At 44.9% G+C, this 15,853-nt stretch overlaps 1 long non-coding RNA gene across 1 annotated transcript in view; it reads right to left on the bottom strand.

Annotated features, from left to right (window-relative positions):
- Nucleotides 1–7,488: 7,488 nt before the first annotated feature.
- The window catches only part of LOC109298432, a 20,615-nt gene continuing 12,250 nt past the window's right edge, over nt 7,489–15,853 (bottom strand). Inside the window, exon 3 of the long non-coding RNA XR_002097608.1 lies at nt 7,489–13,574. This is a non-coding gene — a long non-coding RNA (uncharacterized LOC109298432). The remainder of the gene's footprint in view (nt 13,575–15,853) is intronic.

Here is a 15,853-nt window from a genome sequence, read left to right as displayed (position 1 = left end):
TGCTGAAATAACCTGGCTTTGCGTAGGCAGGCAGGGTGCTCCTATGCAACCAAGAACTATGGCTATTACAGATGCTGGAGCATGAGGTTCTAGTACCTAATGGGTTACAAGACGTACACTGGCAAAATGCCTCAAGCTACTATATCACATCCAAGGTAGGAATGACAGAGATCGTTCATCTCCTGAAGACTTGGACCCCTGCTGGAGCAGAAGGAAAAAACTAGAAGCAGATCTCTCTCACCATATTTATCTCATTTCAGTATAAGTGTTTTATTTTAATATTACATTTCCTTTTATTTTTCTTGTGCTTCTCATACTAGTTGTCTTTGAAGTTACCAGGTAGGAAAAGACAACCAAAAAAAAAGAAAAAAAAAAAAGAAGAGAAAAAAGATGAAAGGCTATTTTTAATGTAGATTTAATTCTTCACTAACATAATTTAACAGCTACTGTAAAATCTTGTGATTCTGAATATTTTTTCGCAGATATACCCGAAACAATTATCCTCGGGAAAAAAAAAATCTTCAGTTCCAGATGTATTTTTGTTCTAACAGAAGCAATATATTGAGGAAGGCAGCAAAACTAATTGTTTCACATGTTACATAATAAAGCTATACAGAGATCTGAAGCAGATTAAAAGCAATTTGAGCTGCAATGCATGGAGAATAACTGGAATCTTATTTTCCAGAAGCTTACATGTTCAGTTAACAAGATACTCTGAAATTACTTTCACACTTGGGACACAAATGAAGCTTTCCGATTAGCTCTTCATGGCCTGTTCTGCATATACATTTTACTCAGTGTGTAATCTTACACTCAGCCAAGTCACTGTAATTATCATTGTTTTTAATAGAAGGGGCACTGGACCATACTATCCAATAAATTAGAGGTCTGCTGTCATCTTTTTGTTATGTATAAAGGTAAATACAGAACACAAATGAGATACACCAGACAACGTTATTTTGGGCTATTACTGCAATTCTTGGATGTCCAGTGGTGTTTGGGCTTCACCTCTGGGCTTCATTGTGCTAGCTGAAATGTATTATAACCCAGCTGATATACGCAGCTGGCTGTGCCTTGTTCAGCTGAATGGTAAGATTCCTTCAGTTGATTTCAAGGTTGTGGCTTCTGAAGTAGCATCATATTCACAGCAATGCTTCCTACATTAAAAGAGCCTGGTTCACAAAGAGCTTGTGAGCTCTTGGTCTGAAAGGTGGAGCATAGTAAACTTTCCATGTTTAGAGGGACAAATGTGGTATGTGCTTTTCATCTGGAACTCATAGCTATGGCGTGGGAGCAACACCTAAGAGATAGTCCCAGATGCTCCACATACCTCTGGCACTGGAAGTGGTCGACACCATTTCTGGGTCCCGTGAGTGTAGCTGCTGTAAGTGAGGCTCCGTGGCTAGGCAAATGTGCTCTGACTCTCAGCAGAAGTAGCCTGCCTCTGTCTTCTAAGCAGGAAGTGTTGTTGTCACATTCACATGGCAATAGGCACCATTGTGTAGCATTTATGAATTAAGCTGCTTCATTTGGGTTCCCTGAGAACATCCTTAAATCAATTTGTTATAGGCTCCCAGTCCCTCAATTAAGATAAGTCCATTAGGAGTTTGTAAGACAACTACTTCACATCAATATATCCCAGATTCCTGGGATAATCTATCCTGATCAGTCCATTAAAGGTCCATTAGACAAGCCATTAAAATCAGTTCATCCCAGTTTCTTAATCAAATGGAATCAGCACGCAAAGTGTGTCAAAACAATCCCCACCCCCCACATGAAATCAATTCATGCCTGGTTCCTGGGTCAATCAACTCAATATCAATTTTACTAGGGATCCTACCCTGCTCTAGCTCTACAGGGTCAGGATCTACTTGCTTTCATGGGGAGAGGAGCTTTGCCTCCTGCCACCTTCCTCATGTGTCAAGTGAGGGACCCAATCCCACAAAACAGAGGGAAAAAACCCAAGAAAAAGAGCAAACTCAAAAGGGGCAGTGCCCCTTTAAGACTCACAGTCCTGGATACTATCTCTGCTGCTCCAGTCTCCTCCAGGCCATCCTGGACCCATTCCCTGGTGTGGCATGTCCCAGGTTCTCTTGGTGGCCCTCCAACCACCTTGGCCTGAGGGTCCACTTGCTTTTCCCACAGTTGCCCATGGGATACTGTCAGTGGGGAAAACCTCTAGCATCTCTATCTTCCACCTACTATAGTCCTCTCCCTGAGGCTGGAAATACCCATCCTCATGCTCCCTCCACCAATCCAGAGGGAGCACATGCTGTGAAAATGCGGTGGCACACTCCATGCTCTGGCTGGGTTCCTCTCTATACCTGTGATGCATTTCCTGCTCATAATTCCCAGGGATTTTCTTCTGCTTTGCTCTTTTCCCTTCACACCATGGAATAGACCAGTTTACTGCACAGTAAGCTTCTGCACATGGAGGCAGTGATGCTTACTGCACAGTAAATTGGTCTACTGCACTGTAAAGCATCTTGTGTAGATGCTCCTTAGTAACAGCCTAAGAGCTCATGCCCACTTCAGAAGGGTAGTTTGTTCTCCTCTTTTGAAACAGTTAAAAGTTCTCTTTCTTCAGCCAGAGAGTTAATTGTGAAGTATTTTGCTAGAATAACCTAACCTAACCTTTTGTAGAAACAGGCTGCTGTGGTTCCCTGCTTTACCTGTGGCAGGTAAGGGTGTTATGTCATGTGTTATGTCAGGGTTTGTGGTAATCTTACCAAGAGTTTAAATTATGGATTGTAGAGGATGGTTTGGATAGGGATGATCCTGCCCAGGGACAGAGTTGGACTAGATGACCTCTGGAGTTCCCTTCCAGCCCTACTTCTCTGTGATTTCTGTAACATCCCAGACTCCAGAATGATTTATTTTTTTCAAGGTCACACAGGTAGTAAGAGATTTCCTGCTCAGAAAGGAGCAATAACTTTTATGGAGCTTCAAGGAAAAGGAAGCAACTGCATTGCAGGAACAACATGTGGCAATGTGTGTTTTGGAGCATGGTTGCCTGGTATCCTGCTGTTGTTACTTTACTGAGGAATGGCAGCAAGCAGAAAAGAGATAGAGATTCTATCTGTGCTGTTTCAAGGACATGCTTGAATTTCCATAATCCTTGAGAGATGCTGGGGTGAGTACATATGATGTAGCTGAATCACAGACAGAGAGAAAGGGAAACTGAAGGTCCCCCTATCAGGGGGACAGCTGCATAAAGAAATGCAATATAAGCCAAAAGAAAATATCTGGGTTTCACATCCTACACCAAGTGAATGATAATGCTTCTTGATTAAACTAAAGGAATTCATTCATATCAACTATAGTAGCAATTAGTGACAATGGTTAGGCAGCTGGTGTGCTGTGACCACTGCTTATTAAGCTAAACATAATTGTCTTACTACTACCTTGGGCTTCTGTCTGTTTTTTAGGATCCATCTGTTGTCTCCTGGCTCACAGTTAAACTGCTGCCTCTTTGGGGCAGGGACTGTCTTTTCATTATGTGCATGTACAACTGGGGCTTTCCCACACTATTGAAAACACAGGCAAATACAGAAGTAGTAAATAAGGGAAAACAGGTTATTTATGTCTCCCTTGAATGCCAATTACTACTTAAAAGGCATTAATGTTAATGAGACAGAGTCTGTAATACAGAAACATGTTTAACCACAAGAGAGCTGCAAACTCATTTGCTCCAGGCATAGCCTTGACAATTCATAAGATAAGGAGTGCCTCTCACCACATAGTCATTATGATGGTTATTACTGCTGCTTGCTGTTTGCAGAACTCTGACATCCATGCAGCATGCAGGGCGAAACCATGTTGCATTCAATGGGAGTTTTGTCACTTACTTTGGCAGGGCCAAGATTTCACCCGTGATGTCCTTAAAGATCAAGGTGTGCTTAGCTATGTTGGTGCAAATCCAGAGGCTCAGACTTCAGTGAAGGAGGGTGGAGGAGGACACCAGGGAGACTTGGAGTTCCTTCATTCTCTGGCCCAGGGCTGACCAGAATCTGATTAGCCAAGCTCAGTAGCTCTTGAACATTCAGACTTGAATTCCTTAGGCTCAGGGCACACCTTAGAAAATGCCAGCTCTTAGTTTTCACTCACTTCTTGACTCCAGGAAAAAAACAAACAAACAAGTCTGCCTGTCTTTCTTTTGCAAAAAACTCAGATAGATCACAACAGGGCAGAATCTTTTTAACACTATGAATTCCTGTCTAAAATCTCTGAGTTTATCTTGTGAATCCTGTTTGCACACCGAATTGTGCTAACCTTGCATAGCACCCTGCTGCACCCTTGAAAGGATCTCAAGCCACCCTGGGGTGGTGTGACACCCTGCTTGAGACTCACTGGCTTAGAGATTCAAGGAGCCAAAACCAGCTCCTTAAAGACTACTCTTCCACCTGCTCCAGGAGCTCCTCGAATTTATCCCAGCTGGCTACAGTTCCCAAGGCCAAGAGGGCCTGACAGAGCCGTTCCCATTCTTGTACCCTCTGTGTCAGGAAAAGGGTGGTGGGTGTGGGAAGTGGGCAGGGTAGAAGCTAGCATAGTGACCTTCAACTGGGATAAAAAAGGGCCAGCAGGAACGGGGTGGAGTTGAGCCAGAGAAGCTGGCCCAGAGTGACTTCCTTACCATAAATGCAGTTGATCCAGATTCATATTGATGTAAAGGCATTAAATAACTATGAGACTTCAGTGCAATGCACTGCAGTTGTTGGGATAGAAGAGATTCATCTCCTAGATTCTCCTGCTTAAACAGGAGTGTTTCTCAGATACTTATGCCAATACTTCTAGAAGTAGAAGCTGCTTTTAAGATCCTGGACTTAAGCCTGCATCTCTAGTTAATGTTTGTCTGTAACCGGATACATTGGCAATGTCAACTCTTTATTTTATCTGATGAGCTGGAACCAGCTTGCAGGCAGATGGTTTGTTCCACTGATCAATGCTTGCTTAGGCCATAAGCTCTCAAAGGCAGGGATGTGCTTTCTGTTTTGGGCTGGCTCAGCACTGAACACAATGGCATCTTGATTCATGACAGGAGCTCATGGGCACTAGAATCATAGATTCCTAGGTTCAAAAGTTCTCACTAGCCATCTAGTCCAGCCCCATGGATTCAGTATTCCTAAATCATCCAAGACAGATGCTTACCCAGCCTTTTTCTGAAAACCTCTACTACTGTCGTACAAATAATAACAACATATAATATCCTACTTCCATGTTTTTAAAGCTGACGTAAGCTCCTCTGACTTCCCCCAGTGTTGTCTTTGTGAACACTTCTGTTCCAAGCAAAACAGCTCTAAAAAGGCCTTGATATCCTATAGAATATATCCAATCCACTCAAAGCAGCCAGCTCATTTTGAATGTTATACAGCAGGCTTATTTTGGAAAAAAAAATTGGAGCGCCCTCTGGTGACCTAGAATAAAAACCCAGGTTTGGTCAGTATAGTATTCTACACAGAAAAATAATCGTGCATTTCCTTGAGATTTGCCAAGCACCATTTTCTGCATATTGTCTCCCCACCTAATCTCCATTCCTGGGAGGAGGAGCTGAAAAGGATACCAAACTAGGTATCTAGTTGTTTCTGCGTGGCAAAGACAGAGCACACATCCGTGTTCTATCCAATTAGGACAGTCTTCCAGATTCCTCTTCCAGTCTACGCAGCTTCCACTGAGGGAGGCCACCATGGATCTTTTCTGCTGGTGAGCTTGCAGGGCATGACACAATACTGAAGTGTAACTGGTGTGAGAAGATGTGATACAGACAGAAGATAAAATCTGGTAATCTTTTAAAAAAAACAATTCTACTTAACTATCATGGTGGTAAGGACTCTAGTGTGTACCCTGACAGACATCTAGGCATCCTGATCTCGTTGCCTATACACCAGCAAATGTCCCATTAGACTTACAGGCTAAGTACAAACACTCAAAAAGCCTGAGGCTGAATTGATTCAGTCTTTGCAGGTTAGTCTAAGCTGCAAAGATTGAACCAATAAGCAAATGAACAGACATTCACTTTTGATTCAGGAAATGCAGCCACATTCAAGCCAGAAGCCAGGGGGCACTGCAGCACAGCACTCTGGCACAGCCAGCATGGCCTATGTGTTCGCTTCTTCTTTCTGTGGCCCCCGAGGTCTCTGGGATTTGCAGTTCATAATCGCAGCAGCAGGACTCTGTGGGGTTGCTACTTCCTCTTTCTGCTTCCAGGTGCCTCTGGGATTTGTAGTCCACAGCTGCAGCCAGCAGGGCAGGGCAGCTTTGTACCTGGGGAAAGGGAGTTTAATCCCCCTCCCTGGCCCCAGACCCCAGCCAGGGTTTGCCTGGTGGGGGAGCCGTGAACCAGCTGGTGAGGCCAGTGAGCTAGCCATGGGGAGCAGAGGGATGGGGCCAGCCCTGCTCTCTGTAGCAGCAGCACAGCTCAGCCCAGGGCTGCAAAATGCTTAGATGCTGGGGGACTCTGATTTAACTTGAAGCAGGAAGAGATCTGGGACAGAAGTTTTGTAAACCTGTTTGACCTAAATCAGCTAAGTCTGATACTACATTCAACCAGGTTTATTTTAAACCAGTTTCAGCCATTTTGAAACTGGTTTATGTGCACTGAACTTCTGTTCTGTTACAGGTTTAAACCAGTTTCTGATGACTTAAACTGGTTTATGTGTAACTTCTGTCCCTAGCCACAACACTTTTTATCTTTCTTTTACTTCCTTTTTATTACTGGGTATATTTGCTTAATAACTGGATCTTTGCTGTTTAACTTTATTTTGACTCTCCTGGCCTGACTTGAACTCATACTCCTCTATGACATAACCTCTCCCTTGGAAACCAGAGAGAAGGTCATATACCCCAAGTTGTTGACAGTTCTATCTGTAAAACATCAGCTACTCTTTAAAATAAACTGAGATGTGGCAAGTGCAGCTCATGATATGCATATTCATCAGATTTACTCTGCAGTCCTTGGTAGCAGGGCTCCTATAGTGACCCTGGCAGAAATGAAAGTTGTTTGACCAGAGTCCCAGTGGGAATGTCAGTGGTGGTAGAAACACACGCTAACCTCCCTGTGCATAAACAGAGAGAAAAATCAGAAGGCAGACATTCAGTCATTCTCCAACTCCACAGGGGAACATCTATCTCAGGATATCTCCTAATTTTCCTTTGTGATATCAGTAGTTCTTTAAATTCAGTTTATTTCCATATTGTAATGGGACTCAGGAATAGCTTCTAAGTGAAATACAGAAATCACCAGCACAAATCCAATTTGTTTACTGGCCTTCTGGATGGAAATCCATTTACTGGAATAAGTGAAGTGAGGAAATGAAGGACTGAGCAAATCAAGTTGAGTCCTCACCTGACTACCCTCATTCCACATGCAGGTTGGAAGGGCATTGCTGCTGATTGGACGATACAGGCAAATAAAAGAGGTGACTTGACTGTGAATGTGTCCCTGATGTGTGTGCTTGGATGGGGCAGAGAAAGGTGAAGATCACTAATAGTAATGATAATTTTATGTTTATTATGGTAATATCTAAGTGTGAGCCAAAGATGGGATTCCATAGTGCTGCAATCTGTGCATCTAGAAGAATTTCCTTGCCCTAAACTACTTACAAAATAAATAAATAAGACAGACATAATAGTACAGTTTCCAAAAAAGGATGAGTAAGGCTAAATTAATCTGAAGTATATTCAGTGTAGTTTAAGTATATACTAGATTTTAGACCAAAATATGGAGAGCAGTTTGGAAAATGTTGATGCACTGGAATGATCCCATATTTACTTACATATGCCCTTCATGGCATTTTGTGTTGTTATGACTTACTAAACTGTCAGGCTCAATCTCTTCATGCTTTTAGATCTCAGTCTTGCCCACAGAGTTCAGTTTTGTCCATTTGGCCAAGGAGAGCCCCAGGGAATGGTTTGAGGAGTCTCTCTAATTCCACAACAAAAGCCATGGAAATTGGCTTATGACACTTATGCTGCTCTACAACCCATTTAGCCAAGTTCACATCAAAGGAGTATAAGTCTGTATAAATTCCAGAAATGAAAAGCCTTGTGTGGATTGATACTTTTTAGAAAAGTTGTGACTATGATAAACACATTTAGCAATAAGCTGTTATATCACTAACTACAACTGCCTGATATTGCACCTAAATCTAAAATGAGCCCTGTAGTCTGATCTTCCATTTTCAGGGACCTACAACTACTAATGTGAATCAGTGGAAGCTTCCATGTGCTCATATCCTTTGAAAATTAAGCCCTGTAGGTCCTGATCTCATTGTATGTATAGAAGTGTGTGATCAGGCCCTCTGGCTTCCAGTAGCAATCTACCCATGTGAGGTACCCTGCAGGAATGGGACCCAGGGACAGATCCAGAGGGGGTGCAGTGGTGTGGCTGCCCCCCCCCCCCCTTTCAGACTGAACTGTGCTGCTGGAGCTTCAGGGGACTTTTAAAAAGTTCCCAGAGTCAAGGAGAATTTTCTCTTCCTCTTCATGCTTGCAGACATGTCTTTTCCCCTTCTGCTGGCCCCCACCTGTCATGGCTGCTTTCCCTGTTGTCCTAAGGGTGAAGCAATGATCAGAGCTGCTCCTGCTCACTCCAGCTGGGCTGCAAAGGGGCTGAGCTCACCTAGGGCAGGGACAGCAGCAGTGGCTTCCTGCACCCACTCCTAAGGGGGACTGAGAAGTGTGGGGGAACCCATCCTCTCCCTGCTGCTGCTGTTCCCAGCTAAGCCCAAACCCTACACAGCCCAACCTGAGTGCGCAGGAGCAGTTCTGAAGCTTCCCGTGACCCTGGGACAGCAGGAAAAGCAGCAGTGACTGGAGGAGGAAGAGAGGGGTGGAGATGGGAGCAGAGCAGATGTGCCTCTGAGCACAGAAGGGAAAGGGGGTAGGTAGGCTTACCTGCTTTGGGAACGTTAAAAGTCCCCAGATGCTCCTGCCACAGGTTCTGCCTGCACTGGTGAGTTGGAGGGGAGGAGGCCGAGAACAGGGACGGCTGCTTCCTGCATCCCATTTTGCCAAATCCTGGATCTGCCCCAATGGGGTCTACATACTGATTAATGTGTCTAGCTTCATTTTCCCAAGTATGGAAACTGGATATGTGCTGATATATTTTCCCTCTGAAAATTACTGATAAAAAAAATCAGTTAAGAAGGAGTAACAGGAAATGGTAATTCCAGGTCATTAATTACCACTGGTGTTTTCTTTTCGGTACCATGAAATGTTACATAGCAACAGATGTTCCCAACCATTCTATGGTATTTCTTACCTCAAAGGCCTTTCTCAGGTTCGGACCTACCCTGAACCTTTCCTCTTATCACTTTCTCTTCCACTCTCCCGGTGACTCCAGACTTGACGCCCCATTTGTGTCTTTCTCTCTGACCAGCCCATCATTCACCTGTGCAGAGGACTACTTCATCTGAACTCCACCTCCTGGCTTGGTGTGCCAAGCTACAATATCCTTGTTATTCATATCTAGCATACACACCTATGGCAGAGAATTGGGGGCAGTGGTACTCTGAACTGAAACATCCTAGGGAAATCCCAGGCCCACTGAAGTCAATAGGATTTTTGCCATGATGTACAATGGAGTCAGGGTTTTGGCCCCTGTATTTTTGTAACTGTCTCCTCTGTTCCCACTTGTTCATCTCATTCCCTCATCATATCTTATAATTTAGGTTACAAGTTCTTTGGGGAAAGCACTATTATTAACTTTCTGTTTGCCTAGCACCTAGCACAGTGGGATCCCAGTGAAACCAAAGACATTGGGTACAACGTAAGTATTAAACAGAACAGAAAAATATTGTATGTCTGCAATGGTTGCAAGATGTAAAATTTTGTAGCAGAGTTAAAGAAACCAACCCACTGACATCAATGGAAATACTAAGTTAATACATGCTTGGTAACTCCAGAGTATTATGATTACCACTCCTCCTCTGCCTGGTTCCCTTCCTCCTTTAGCTGTTGATCATAGGTCTGGATTTCAGTAGGACACTGAAGTCTCCAGAATGTAGTTGGGTACTCTCAAATAGAAATACAATGCGGTAGAAAAAAATCTAATCAAAACATCTGCCCCAGATTGCTGCCATCCCCTGCACTAGGACATGGACATTAAATAACTCACAGCTACTCCTTGGCTATTGTTTCTGCTGAAGACAAAGAGGAGAGAAAGAGGCAGACCGCAAGTGTGTGGTATTTCATTTAACAGCACATTCTGAGTTTGAAATCCACAAGATCAGCCAAGCCACAAGCCAGCATTCATTCCTCCGATAAAAGAATTCAATTGAAAGTGGGATCCGGGTTGTTTGGTCTCTGAAACATTAGAGATGTGAACTGTTGCTCTGTCTGGCAAATACTGGGCTATTGACAATCAAGAGCTATTCACTAGCTTGTGTGTAGCATAAGTGTCACACTCCTTCCATTACGTCTGAGCCGCACAGAATTCGGAGTCAGGGAATTGTTATCTGTAGAAGTTGGTGCAAGGAGAGGGGTTTCATTGGCTGAAGGACTTGTAACCTGCCATAGCTTAGCATCCTGGAAGCACTGGGGTTACAACCAGCTCCCACTGAAAGCAATGGGGGTGCTGCCACTGGCTTCAGTGGGAGCAGTGTTCTCTGTCAAGCTGCCGAGCGTGCTCCCCCACCCCTGAGCTGGTGTGGAACTGCCAAACTTTTAGCTCTTTCCAACTCTACTGGAGCCATCCAAATGACTCCCTGGTTTCAGTGAGTGCTGGATCCTTCCCCATTATTCCGACTGCCCTTGATCAACAGTGCCTCATCAGCCTTGCTGAAAGCATTGGGTGCATCCACAATCTCACTGATGCAGCCAGTTTCACAGTAGCAGTGTGGGAGGTGCGCATACCACTGTGGCGCAAGGTGTGTTCGCCTAGCAGCTAATATAGGGCTGGTTGTAGTTTAGGAGGGATCCATTGCAGAGAGCAAAACAGAGCCAAGCCTTTCTTTTCACCAGTATTTTACCTCCTCCTCTTCTCTAGGCTTTTCCTTCTTATTGAAGTAACTTCCCTCTCCCTGCCCACTTTCAGCTTTGCACCTCAACTCTCCTCCTCACCCTCAGCCCCTTGGGGAAGGGAGGAGAGGAGGTCAAGGAGGGACTCCAGTCTGTTGCTAGGGGAGGGAAGGAGCTATCTGAGATTGAGGGGAAGGGAATTAAGAGCAGACGAAGACAGGAAGGAGTGCAAGAGCAAGGAGGAGTCCAAGAGAGGGAGAGAAGATGCAGAAAGAAGGGAAAGGAGTAGCAATGGCAGAAGAGAAGCAGAAGGATTCAGAAGGGGGTGGGCGAAGGAAGGGAGAAAATCCCATTACATATGGGCACTGAAATCTATTGACTTCCATAGCAGTCTGCTTGTATGGGTCACAATGCAGGCCTGGGACCACAGCAAACCTCCACCTTTACTTCTAAACCCTCTGCTTTCTCTTCTGCTGTTAGTAGTTGTTCATCCCTGTTGTCTCTAGTCCCTGGCCAGGGATGTCAAGTTGGTCTGCTTTTTACAGTATGAATTGCTGATGCACTTTGAGTGATGCAGAAATGGAACAAACCATCCCCTACTGAATCACTGAGCCCAACATCTGTGTGGCCTCCCTCGGCTTTGCAGCTGTCTTAACATAGAAAGGACATTGTTTATTTCCATTCACTTATCTAAACCACTTGCAACAGCATAACAGCGTGTCTTCACACTTGAGGGACAGGCCTCATCCCTTACAAGTGATACGGCACAGCTAGGGTGTAGGTGGACACTAAGGATGATCAGTGGGGTGGTCCCCCCATTTTATGGCTGAGTTACTGTGTGCCTCTGCCAGACCTGCCTGTGCTGGGAACTGTCAGCCACAATTAGCTCATCTGGTTGCTGCCCCTGGGCGTGTAACACAGACTCCCTCCAGTCACTTTCCAGCTTCTCTCTTGCTCATTTTTCTAAGGCCCTCTGGCACTCTGCAGCCCTTCCTCTTGTTCCTTTCCAGTTATTTCTTAAGGCAGCCTGCCAGCTGCTCCTCTCCAAGTCCAGCTCAGTTGCTTCTGTCATGCTCTACCCTCTTCTCTTGGCTTGATCTTTCAAGTCCTTGCAACACCAGAGCAATGAAAAATACATGAAGTGGGAACCTCCCTTCAGAGTTTGCAGTCCTGCATATGGAAAACCATATCCAAAGAGACACGTGCCTGCACTACTTCACTGAAGGAGCTCAGACACAAGGCAGGATTGCTTTCTCAAACAGAGATTTTCAGCTTATATATTTTCCTGAGCTGGCCATTCAGGGTACCTATTGCAAAATCAGCCAGGATATGAATTTTATAGGGCAGAAGGTCTTCTGGACTCCATGCCCCCGTGGACACGCTGATTTCACAAGTGTGCCTCTGTGCAGATTAGTTCAGTTCACTTTGGGAGTGGATTAAGCAAAATCACTTTTAATGTAGAAAGAGAATGCCCATTTAGGGAGCCAGTGCAGAGTAATGAGTGCACAAGAGCTGGTCTGCCAAGCTATTTGGCCCATTTTCCTGTATAGACAAAACTCTTCTTCTGCCCTGCAGGGCTGCCTACTCCTTTCCCTTGTTCCCTCTTACCTCAGGAAGAGTCTTAAGCCATCTAAATTGGTATTTAGTGGTCCCCTGAAGGAGGTAGTGAAGTCATCTGTGACTCCTAACCCACCTCTTTCCATCTACATCTCATGTTATGGTCTGTGCTGAAGCTGTCTACACTTCAGCATAAACACTGTGATCATGCCATGAGCTGTATCCTATGATGTCTGGTTCCATGTGAACCAGGACCCATCTAGGATTTGGCCCACAGCTAGCTCATCTGCCCTCCACATCCCCAGGAATGGAAGGTCTGCACAAACTTTATGTTCCTGATTTAAATTCATGGGACCTACCTGGTTTGGATATCAGACTTCTGATGGGGGGCCTCCTCCGTCCCTCTGCTGTCTTATGTGGCAGAGGGGCAGCCAGGCTGCCAAGGAGCTGCCAGTGGCCAGAGGTTTCAATTACTGCTCAGAGGCCAGGTGAATGGATGGCACTGCTGGGCTTCAGGTGTCAACACCTGCTAACAGGGAACTTTGTCCCCAGAGTTGGCTTGTCTCTTTGCATCCTGGCATACCAGGGCTTTCTGAGCTTCAGGGGCCAGAGCTGTTTCTTTCACCAGCTCCTTCCATGCCATTGTGGCTCATTCTGGTGCTGTCAGTTCTTTCTCTTCTCAAAAGGACTGAGGTTGTCAGGGCACAGGAATGAGTAAAGGAAGAGTTGACTTGATTAGGCAGATTCTTAGCTGTCACATAGGAGGCCTTGGACTCTCTAATTTATTTTTGACCAATTCACGCTGCCCCCCCCCCACAGCACTCCTACTACCCCTCCTTGCACAACCTTCTCCCCACAGTCCTAGGGCACGGGTGTTACTGTCAGGTTCTTGCTGGAGCCAAGACTGCAGCCAGGATGTAACTGGTGTCCCTGCTCAACAACCAGTGCCTCAAATTCTGCCTGTAGCGGTGTGCGTAGAGTTCCCTTTGGCTTGCAGCTTAGACTCGACACAGGAGCACGACAGGGGAGAAGCTTCTAAAAGAGCATGGCAGTTGGTGGGGCTAAAGGGACAGAAAAGCACATAGTCTGGAGTTAGACTTTAGTTAGTAAGTGTGGCCTTACTAACTGGCTCCTACCTGCTGGCTGGTAACCTGGGCCAAATTAATTAAAATTAAACCCCTCCTGTGACTTGCTAGTGTCATTTCTGCTGAACCAAATAGTAGCTGATGCTAGTGACATGAGCCTGAATGCTGAGGCAGAGCTGGTGAAAACATTATGGAAAGATGCTGGAAGGAAGAACCGAGTTTAAGACACTTGGGCAACACAAGCGTTTAACTCATTTTCAGTTTGTTTTATTCTTTTTTATCTAATAGTACCACACCTCACAGCACCTATTCTGTAATTCATAGCAGACAACAATATAATTGTACGTTAGATACCAACAACCAGATTTTGACTGGCCCTCATGTGAGTGGACAAAAATGCAAGGACACTGGGACTCCATAATACTTCTACCATCTTCATGCGGAAATTAGGTGCAAATACAGTTCCCCCCAAGCTCAGGGACTACTCTGTCCTAGTGCCTTCAAGTTGCAAGCCATCCAAAAGGGTGCACAGAAGAGACGGGGAGATGGCAGAGCTGGACAGATGCAGGAAGGAGGGATAGTGAAACAAGTTTGTTTCCCTGCCAGCTGTTTTAAATGTATTGGAGGACGAATTTCTTTGAACCAGATTTCCCCTGCCATAATATGGTTTCTTATTGCCCTTAACTAGTTTGTAGAAAAATTTAGCACAATTGTGGCCAGATTTGCAAAGCTGAAATGTCTCAGAAAAATACCTTCCCTAAGGAGCTCTCCTGTGAATCATGACCCAGCTTTGGCTGCAACATGGACTTGTTCTGCATCCCAAACTAAATCTTAGCACGTGTATGAGAGCTGAACTAGATTCTGTTGTTTTTGTTTCCCTCTCAGGAAGTGTCCTTAAAACAGTCAAGGAATGAGATCTACTCAGGAAATGTTTTTTTAATACTAAATACAGCTCATTTTCACACCAAAATTGGTGGAGAGCCAGCTGGCCTGACCACTAACGCCTCATCCAGTCTTTGGAAGTCTCAAACAGTCAAAACAAAGGAACTTTCCTTAAGATACATTGCACTATTTCAAGGGCAAATTTAACTCTGCCTATGAAAGCCCACTGATTTGAATGGCACACTTGGGATGTCACTCCAGAAAGACTGCCCTGAATTGTCCTTTTGTTTGCAAACGACTTGAGGCAGGCCTGATTGTCGATAGTTTTCTTAGCAAGTGACATTTACACCATGTGACCTGAATAGAAAAGAACATGTTTTCCACTTGATTGGTACCCTTTATACCACTGTACCAGTTAACTTTTCCGTGAGCTCTGGGTAGAGTGTGTGGTACAGCAGAGGTATTATCTGCTCTTTGCTCTCCAAAAGGTGAACTTAGTCAATGGGAAGGGGAAAACAGAAAAACAGTAAAATGGCCTCCTTTTCTGTGAAGGTTTAATATCTCTCAGTGTCTTTCAATGAAGCACATTGAGCAGACTGAACAGCCAGATGACTGTGATACAGTAAGATACTGTGCAGCTCCTTTTCCATGTACAGTCAAAAAGTTTTCTGAGTATCTCACACAGGGAAAATGAGATGGAATTAAAATAAGTTGACCTAAATAAGTAGGTAGATGTAGGTTCAGGGAATCCATATGTACAACTCCAGTGAGCTTGACCTCATGGTTAAAATAAAATCATAGAAAGTTAGGACTGGAAGGGACTTTAGGGGGTCATCTAGTCCAACCCTCGGCTCAAGACAGGACCATCCCCAACTAGATCATCCCAGCCGAGGCTTTGTCTAGCCAGGTCTTGAAAACCTCCAAGATTGGAGGTTCCCCCACCTCTCTGGGTAACCTGCTCCAGTATTTTACTACTCTGCTAGTGAGAAAATTCTTCCTAATATCTAACCTAAACCTCCCTTGCTGCAACTTGAGACCATTGCTCCTTATTCTGTCATCTGCCACCATGAGAACAGTTTAGCTCCATCCTCTTGTGAACCCCGCTTCAGGTAGTTGAAGGCTGCTATTAAATGCCCTCTCAGTCTCCTCCTCTCTAGACTAAATAGTTTCATAGTTTCATAGATTTAGGGTCGGAAGGGACCTAGTAGATCTTCTAGCCCGACCCCCCGCCAGGGCGGGAGAACAACAAAAAACCCCAAAAAGAGAAACGGGACTCAAATGAGTCCAGCCAGGTAGGCATCCAGCCTCTTCTTAAAGACCCCCAGGGTAGGGGCCAGCACCACTTCCCTTGGAAGTTGGTTCCAGCTCCTAGC

Source organism: Gavialis gangeticus, unplaced genomic scaffold, assembly GCF_001723915.1.
Source record: "Gavialis gangeticus isolate Ggan-Ray unplaced genomic scaffold, GavGan_comp1, whole genome shotgun sequence".
Lineage (NCBI taxonomy): Eukaryota > Metazoa > Chordata > Crocodylia > Gavialidae > Gavialis > Gavialis gangeticus.
The sequence above is the reverse complement of the archived record's forward strand: the minus strand, read 5'-3'. Positions and strand labels throughout refer to the sequence as shown.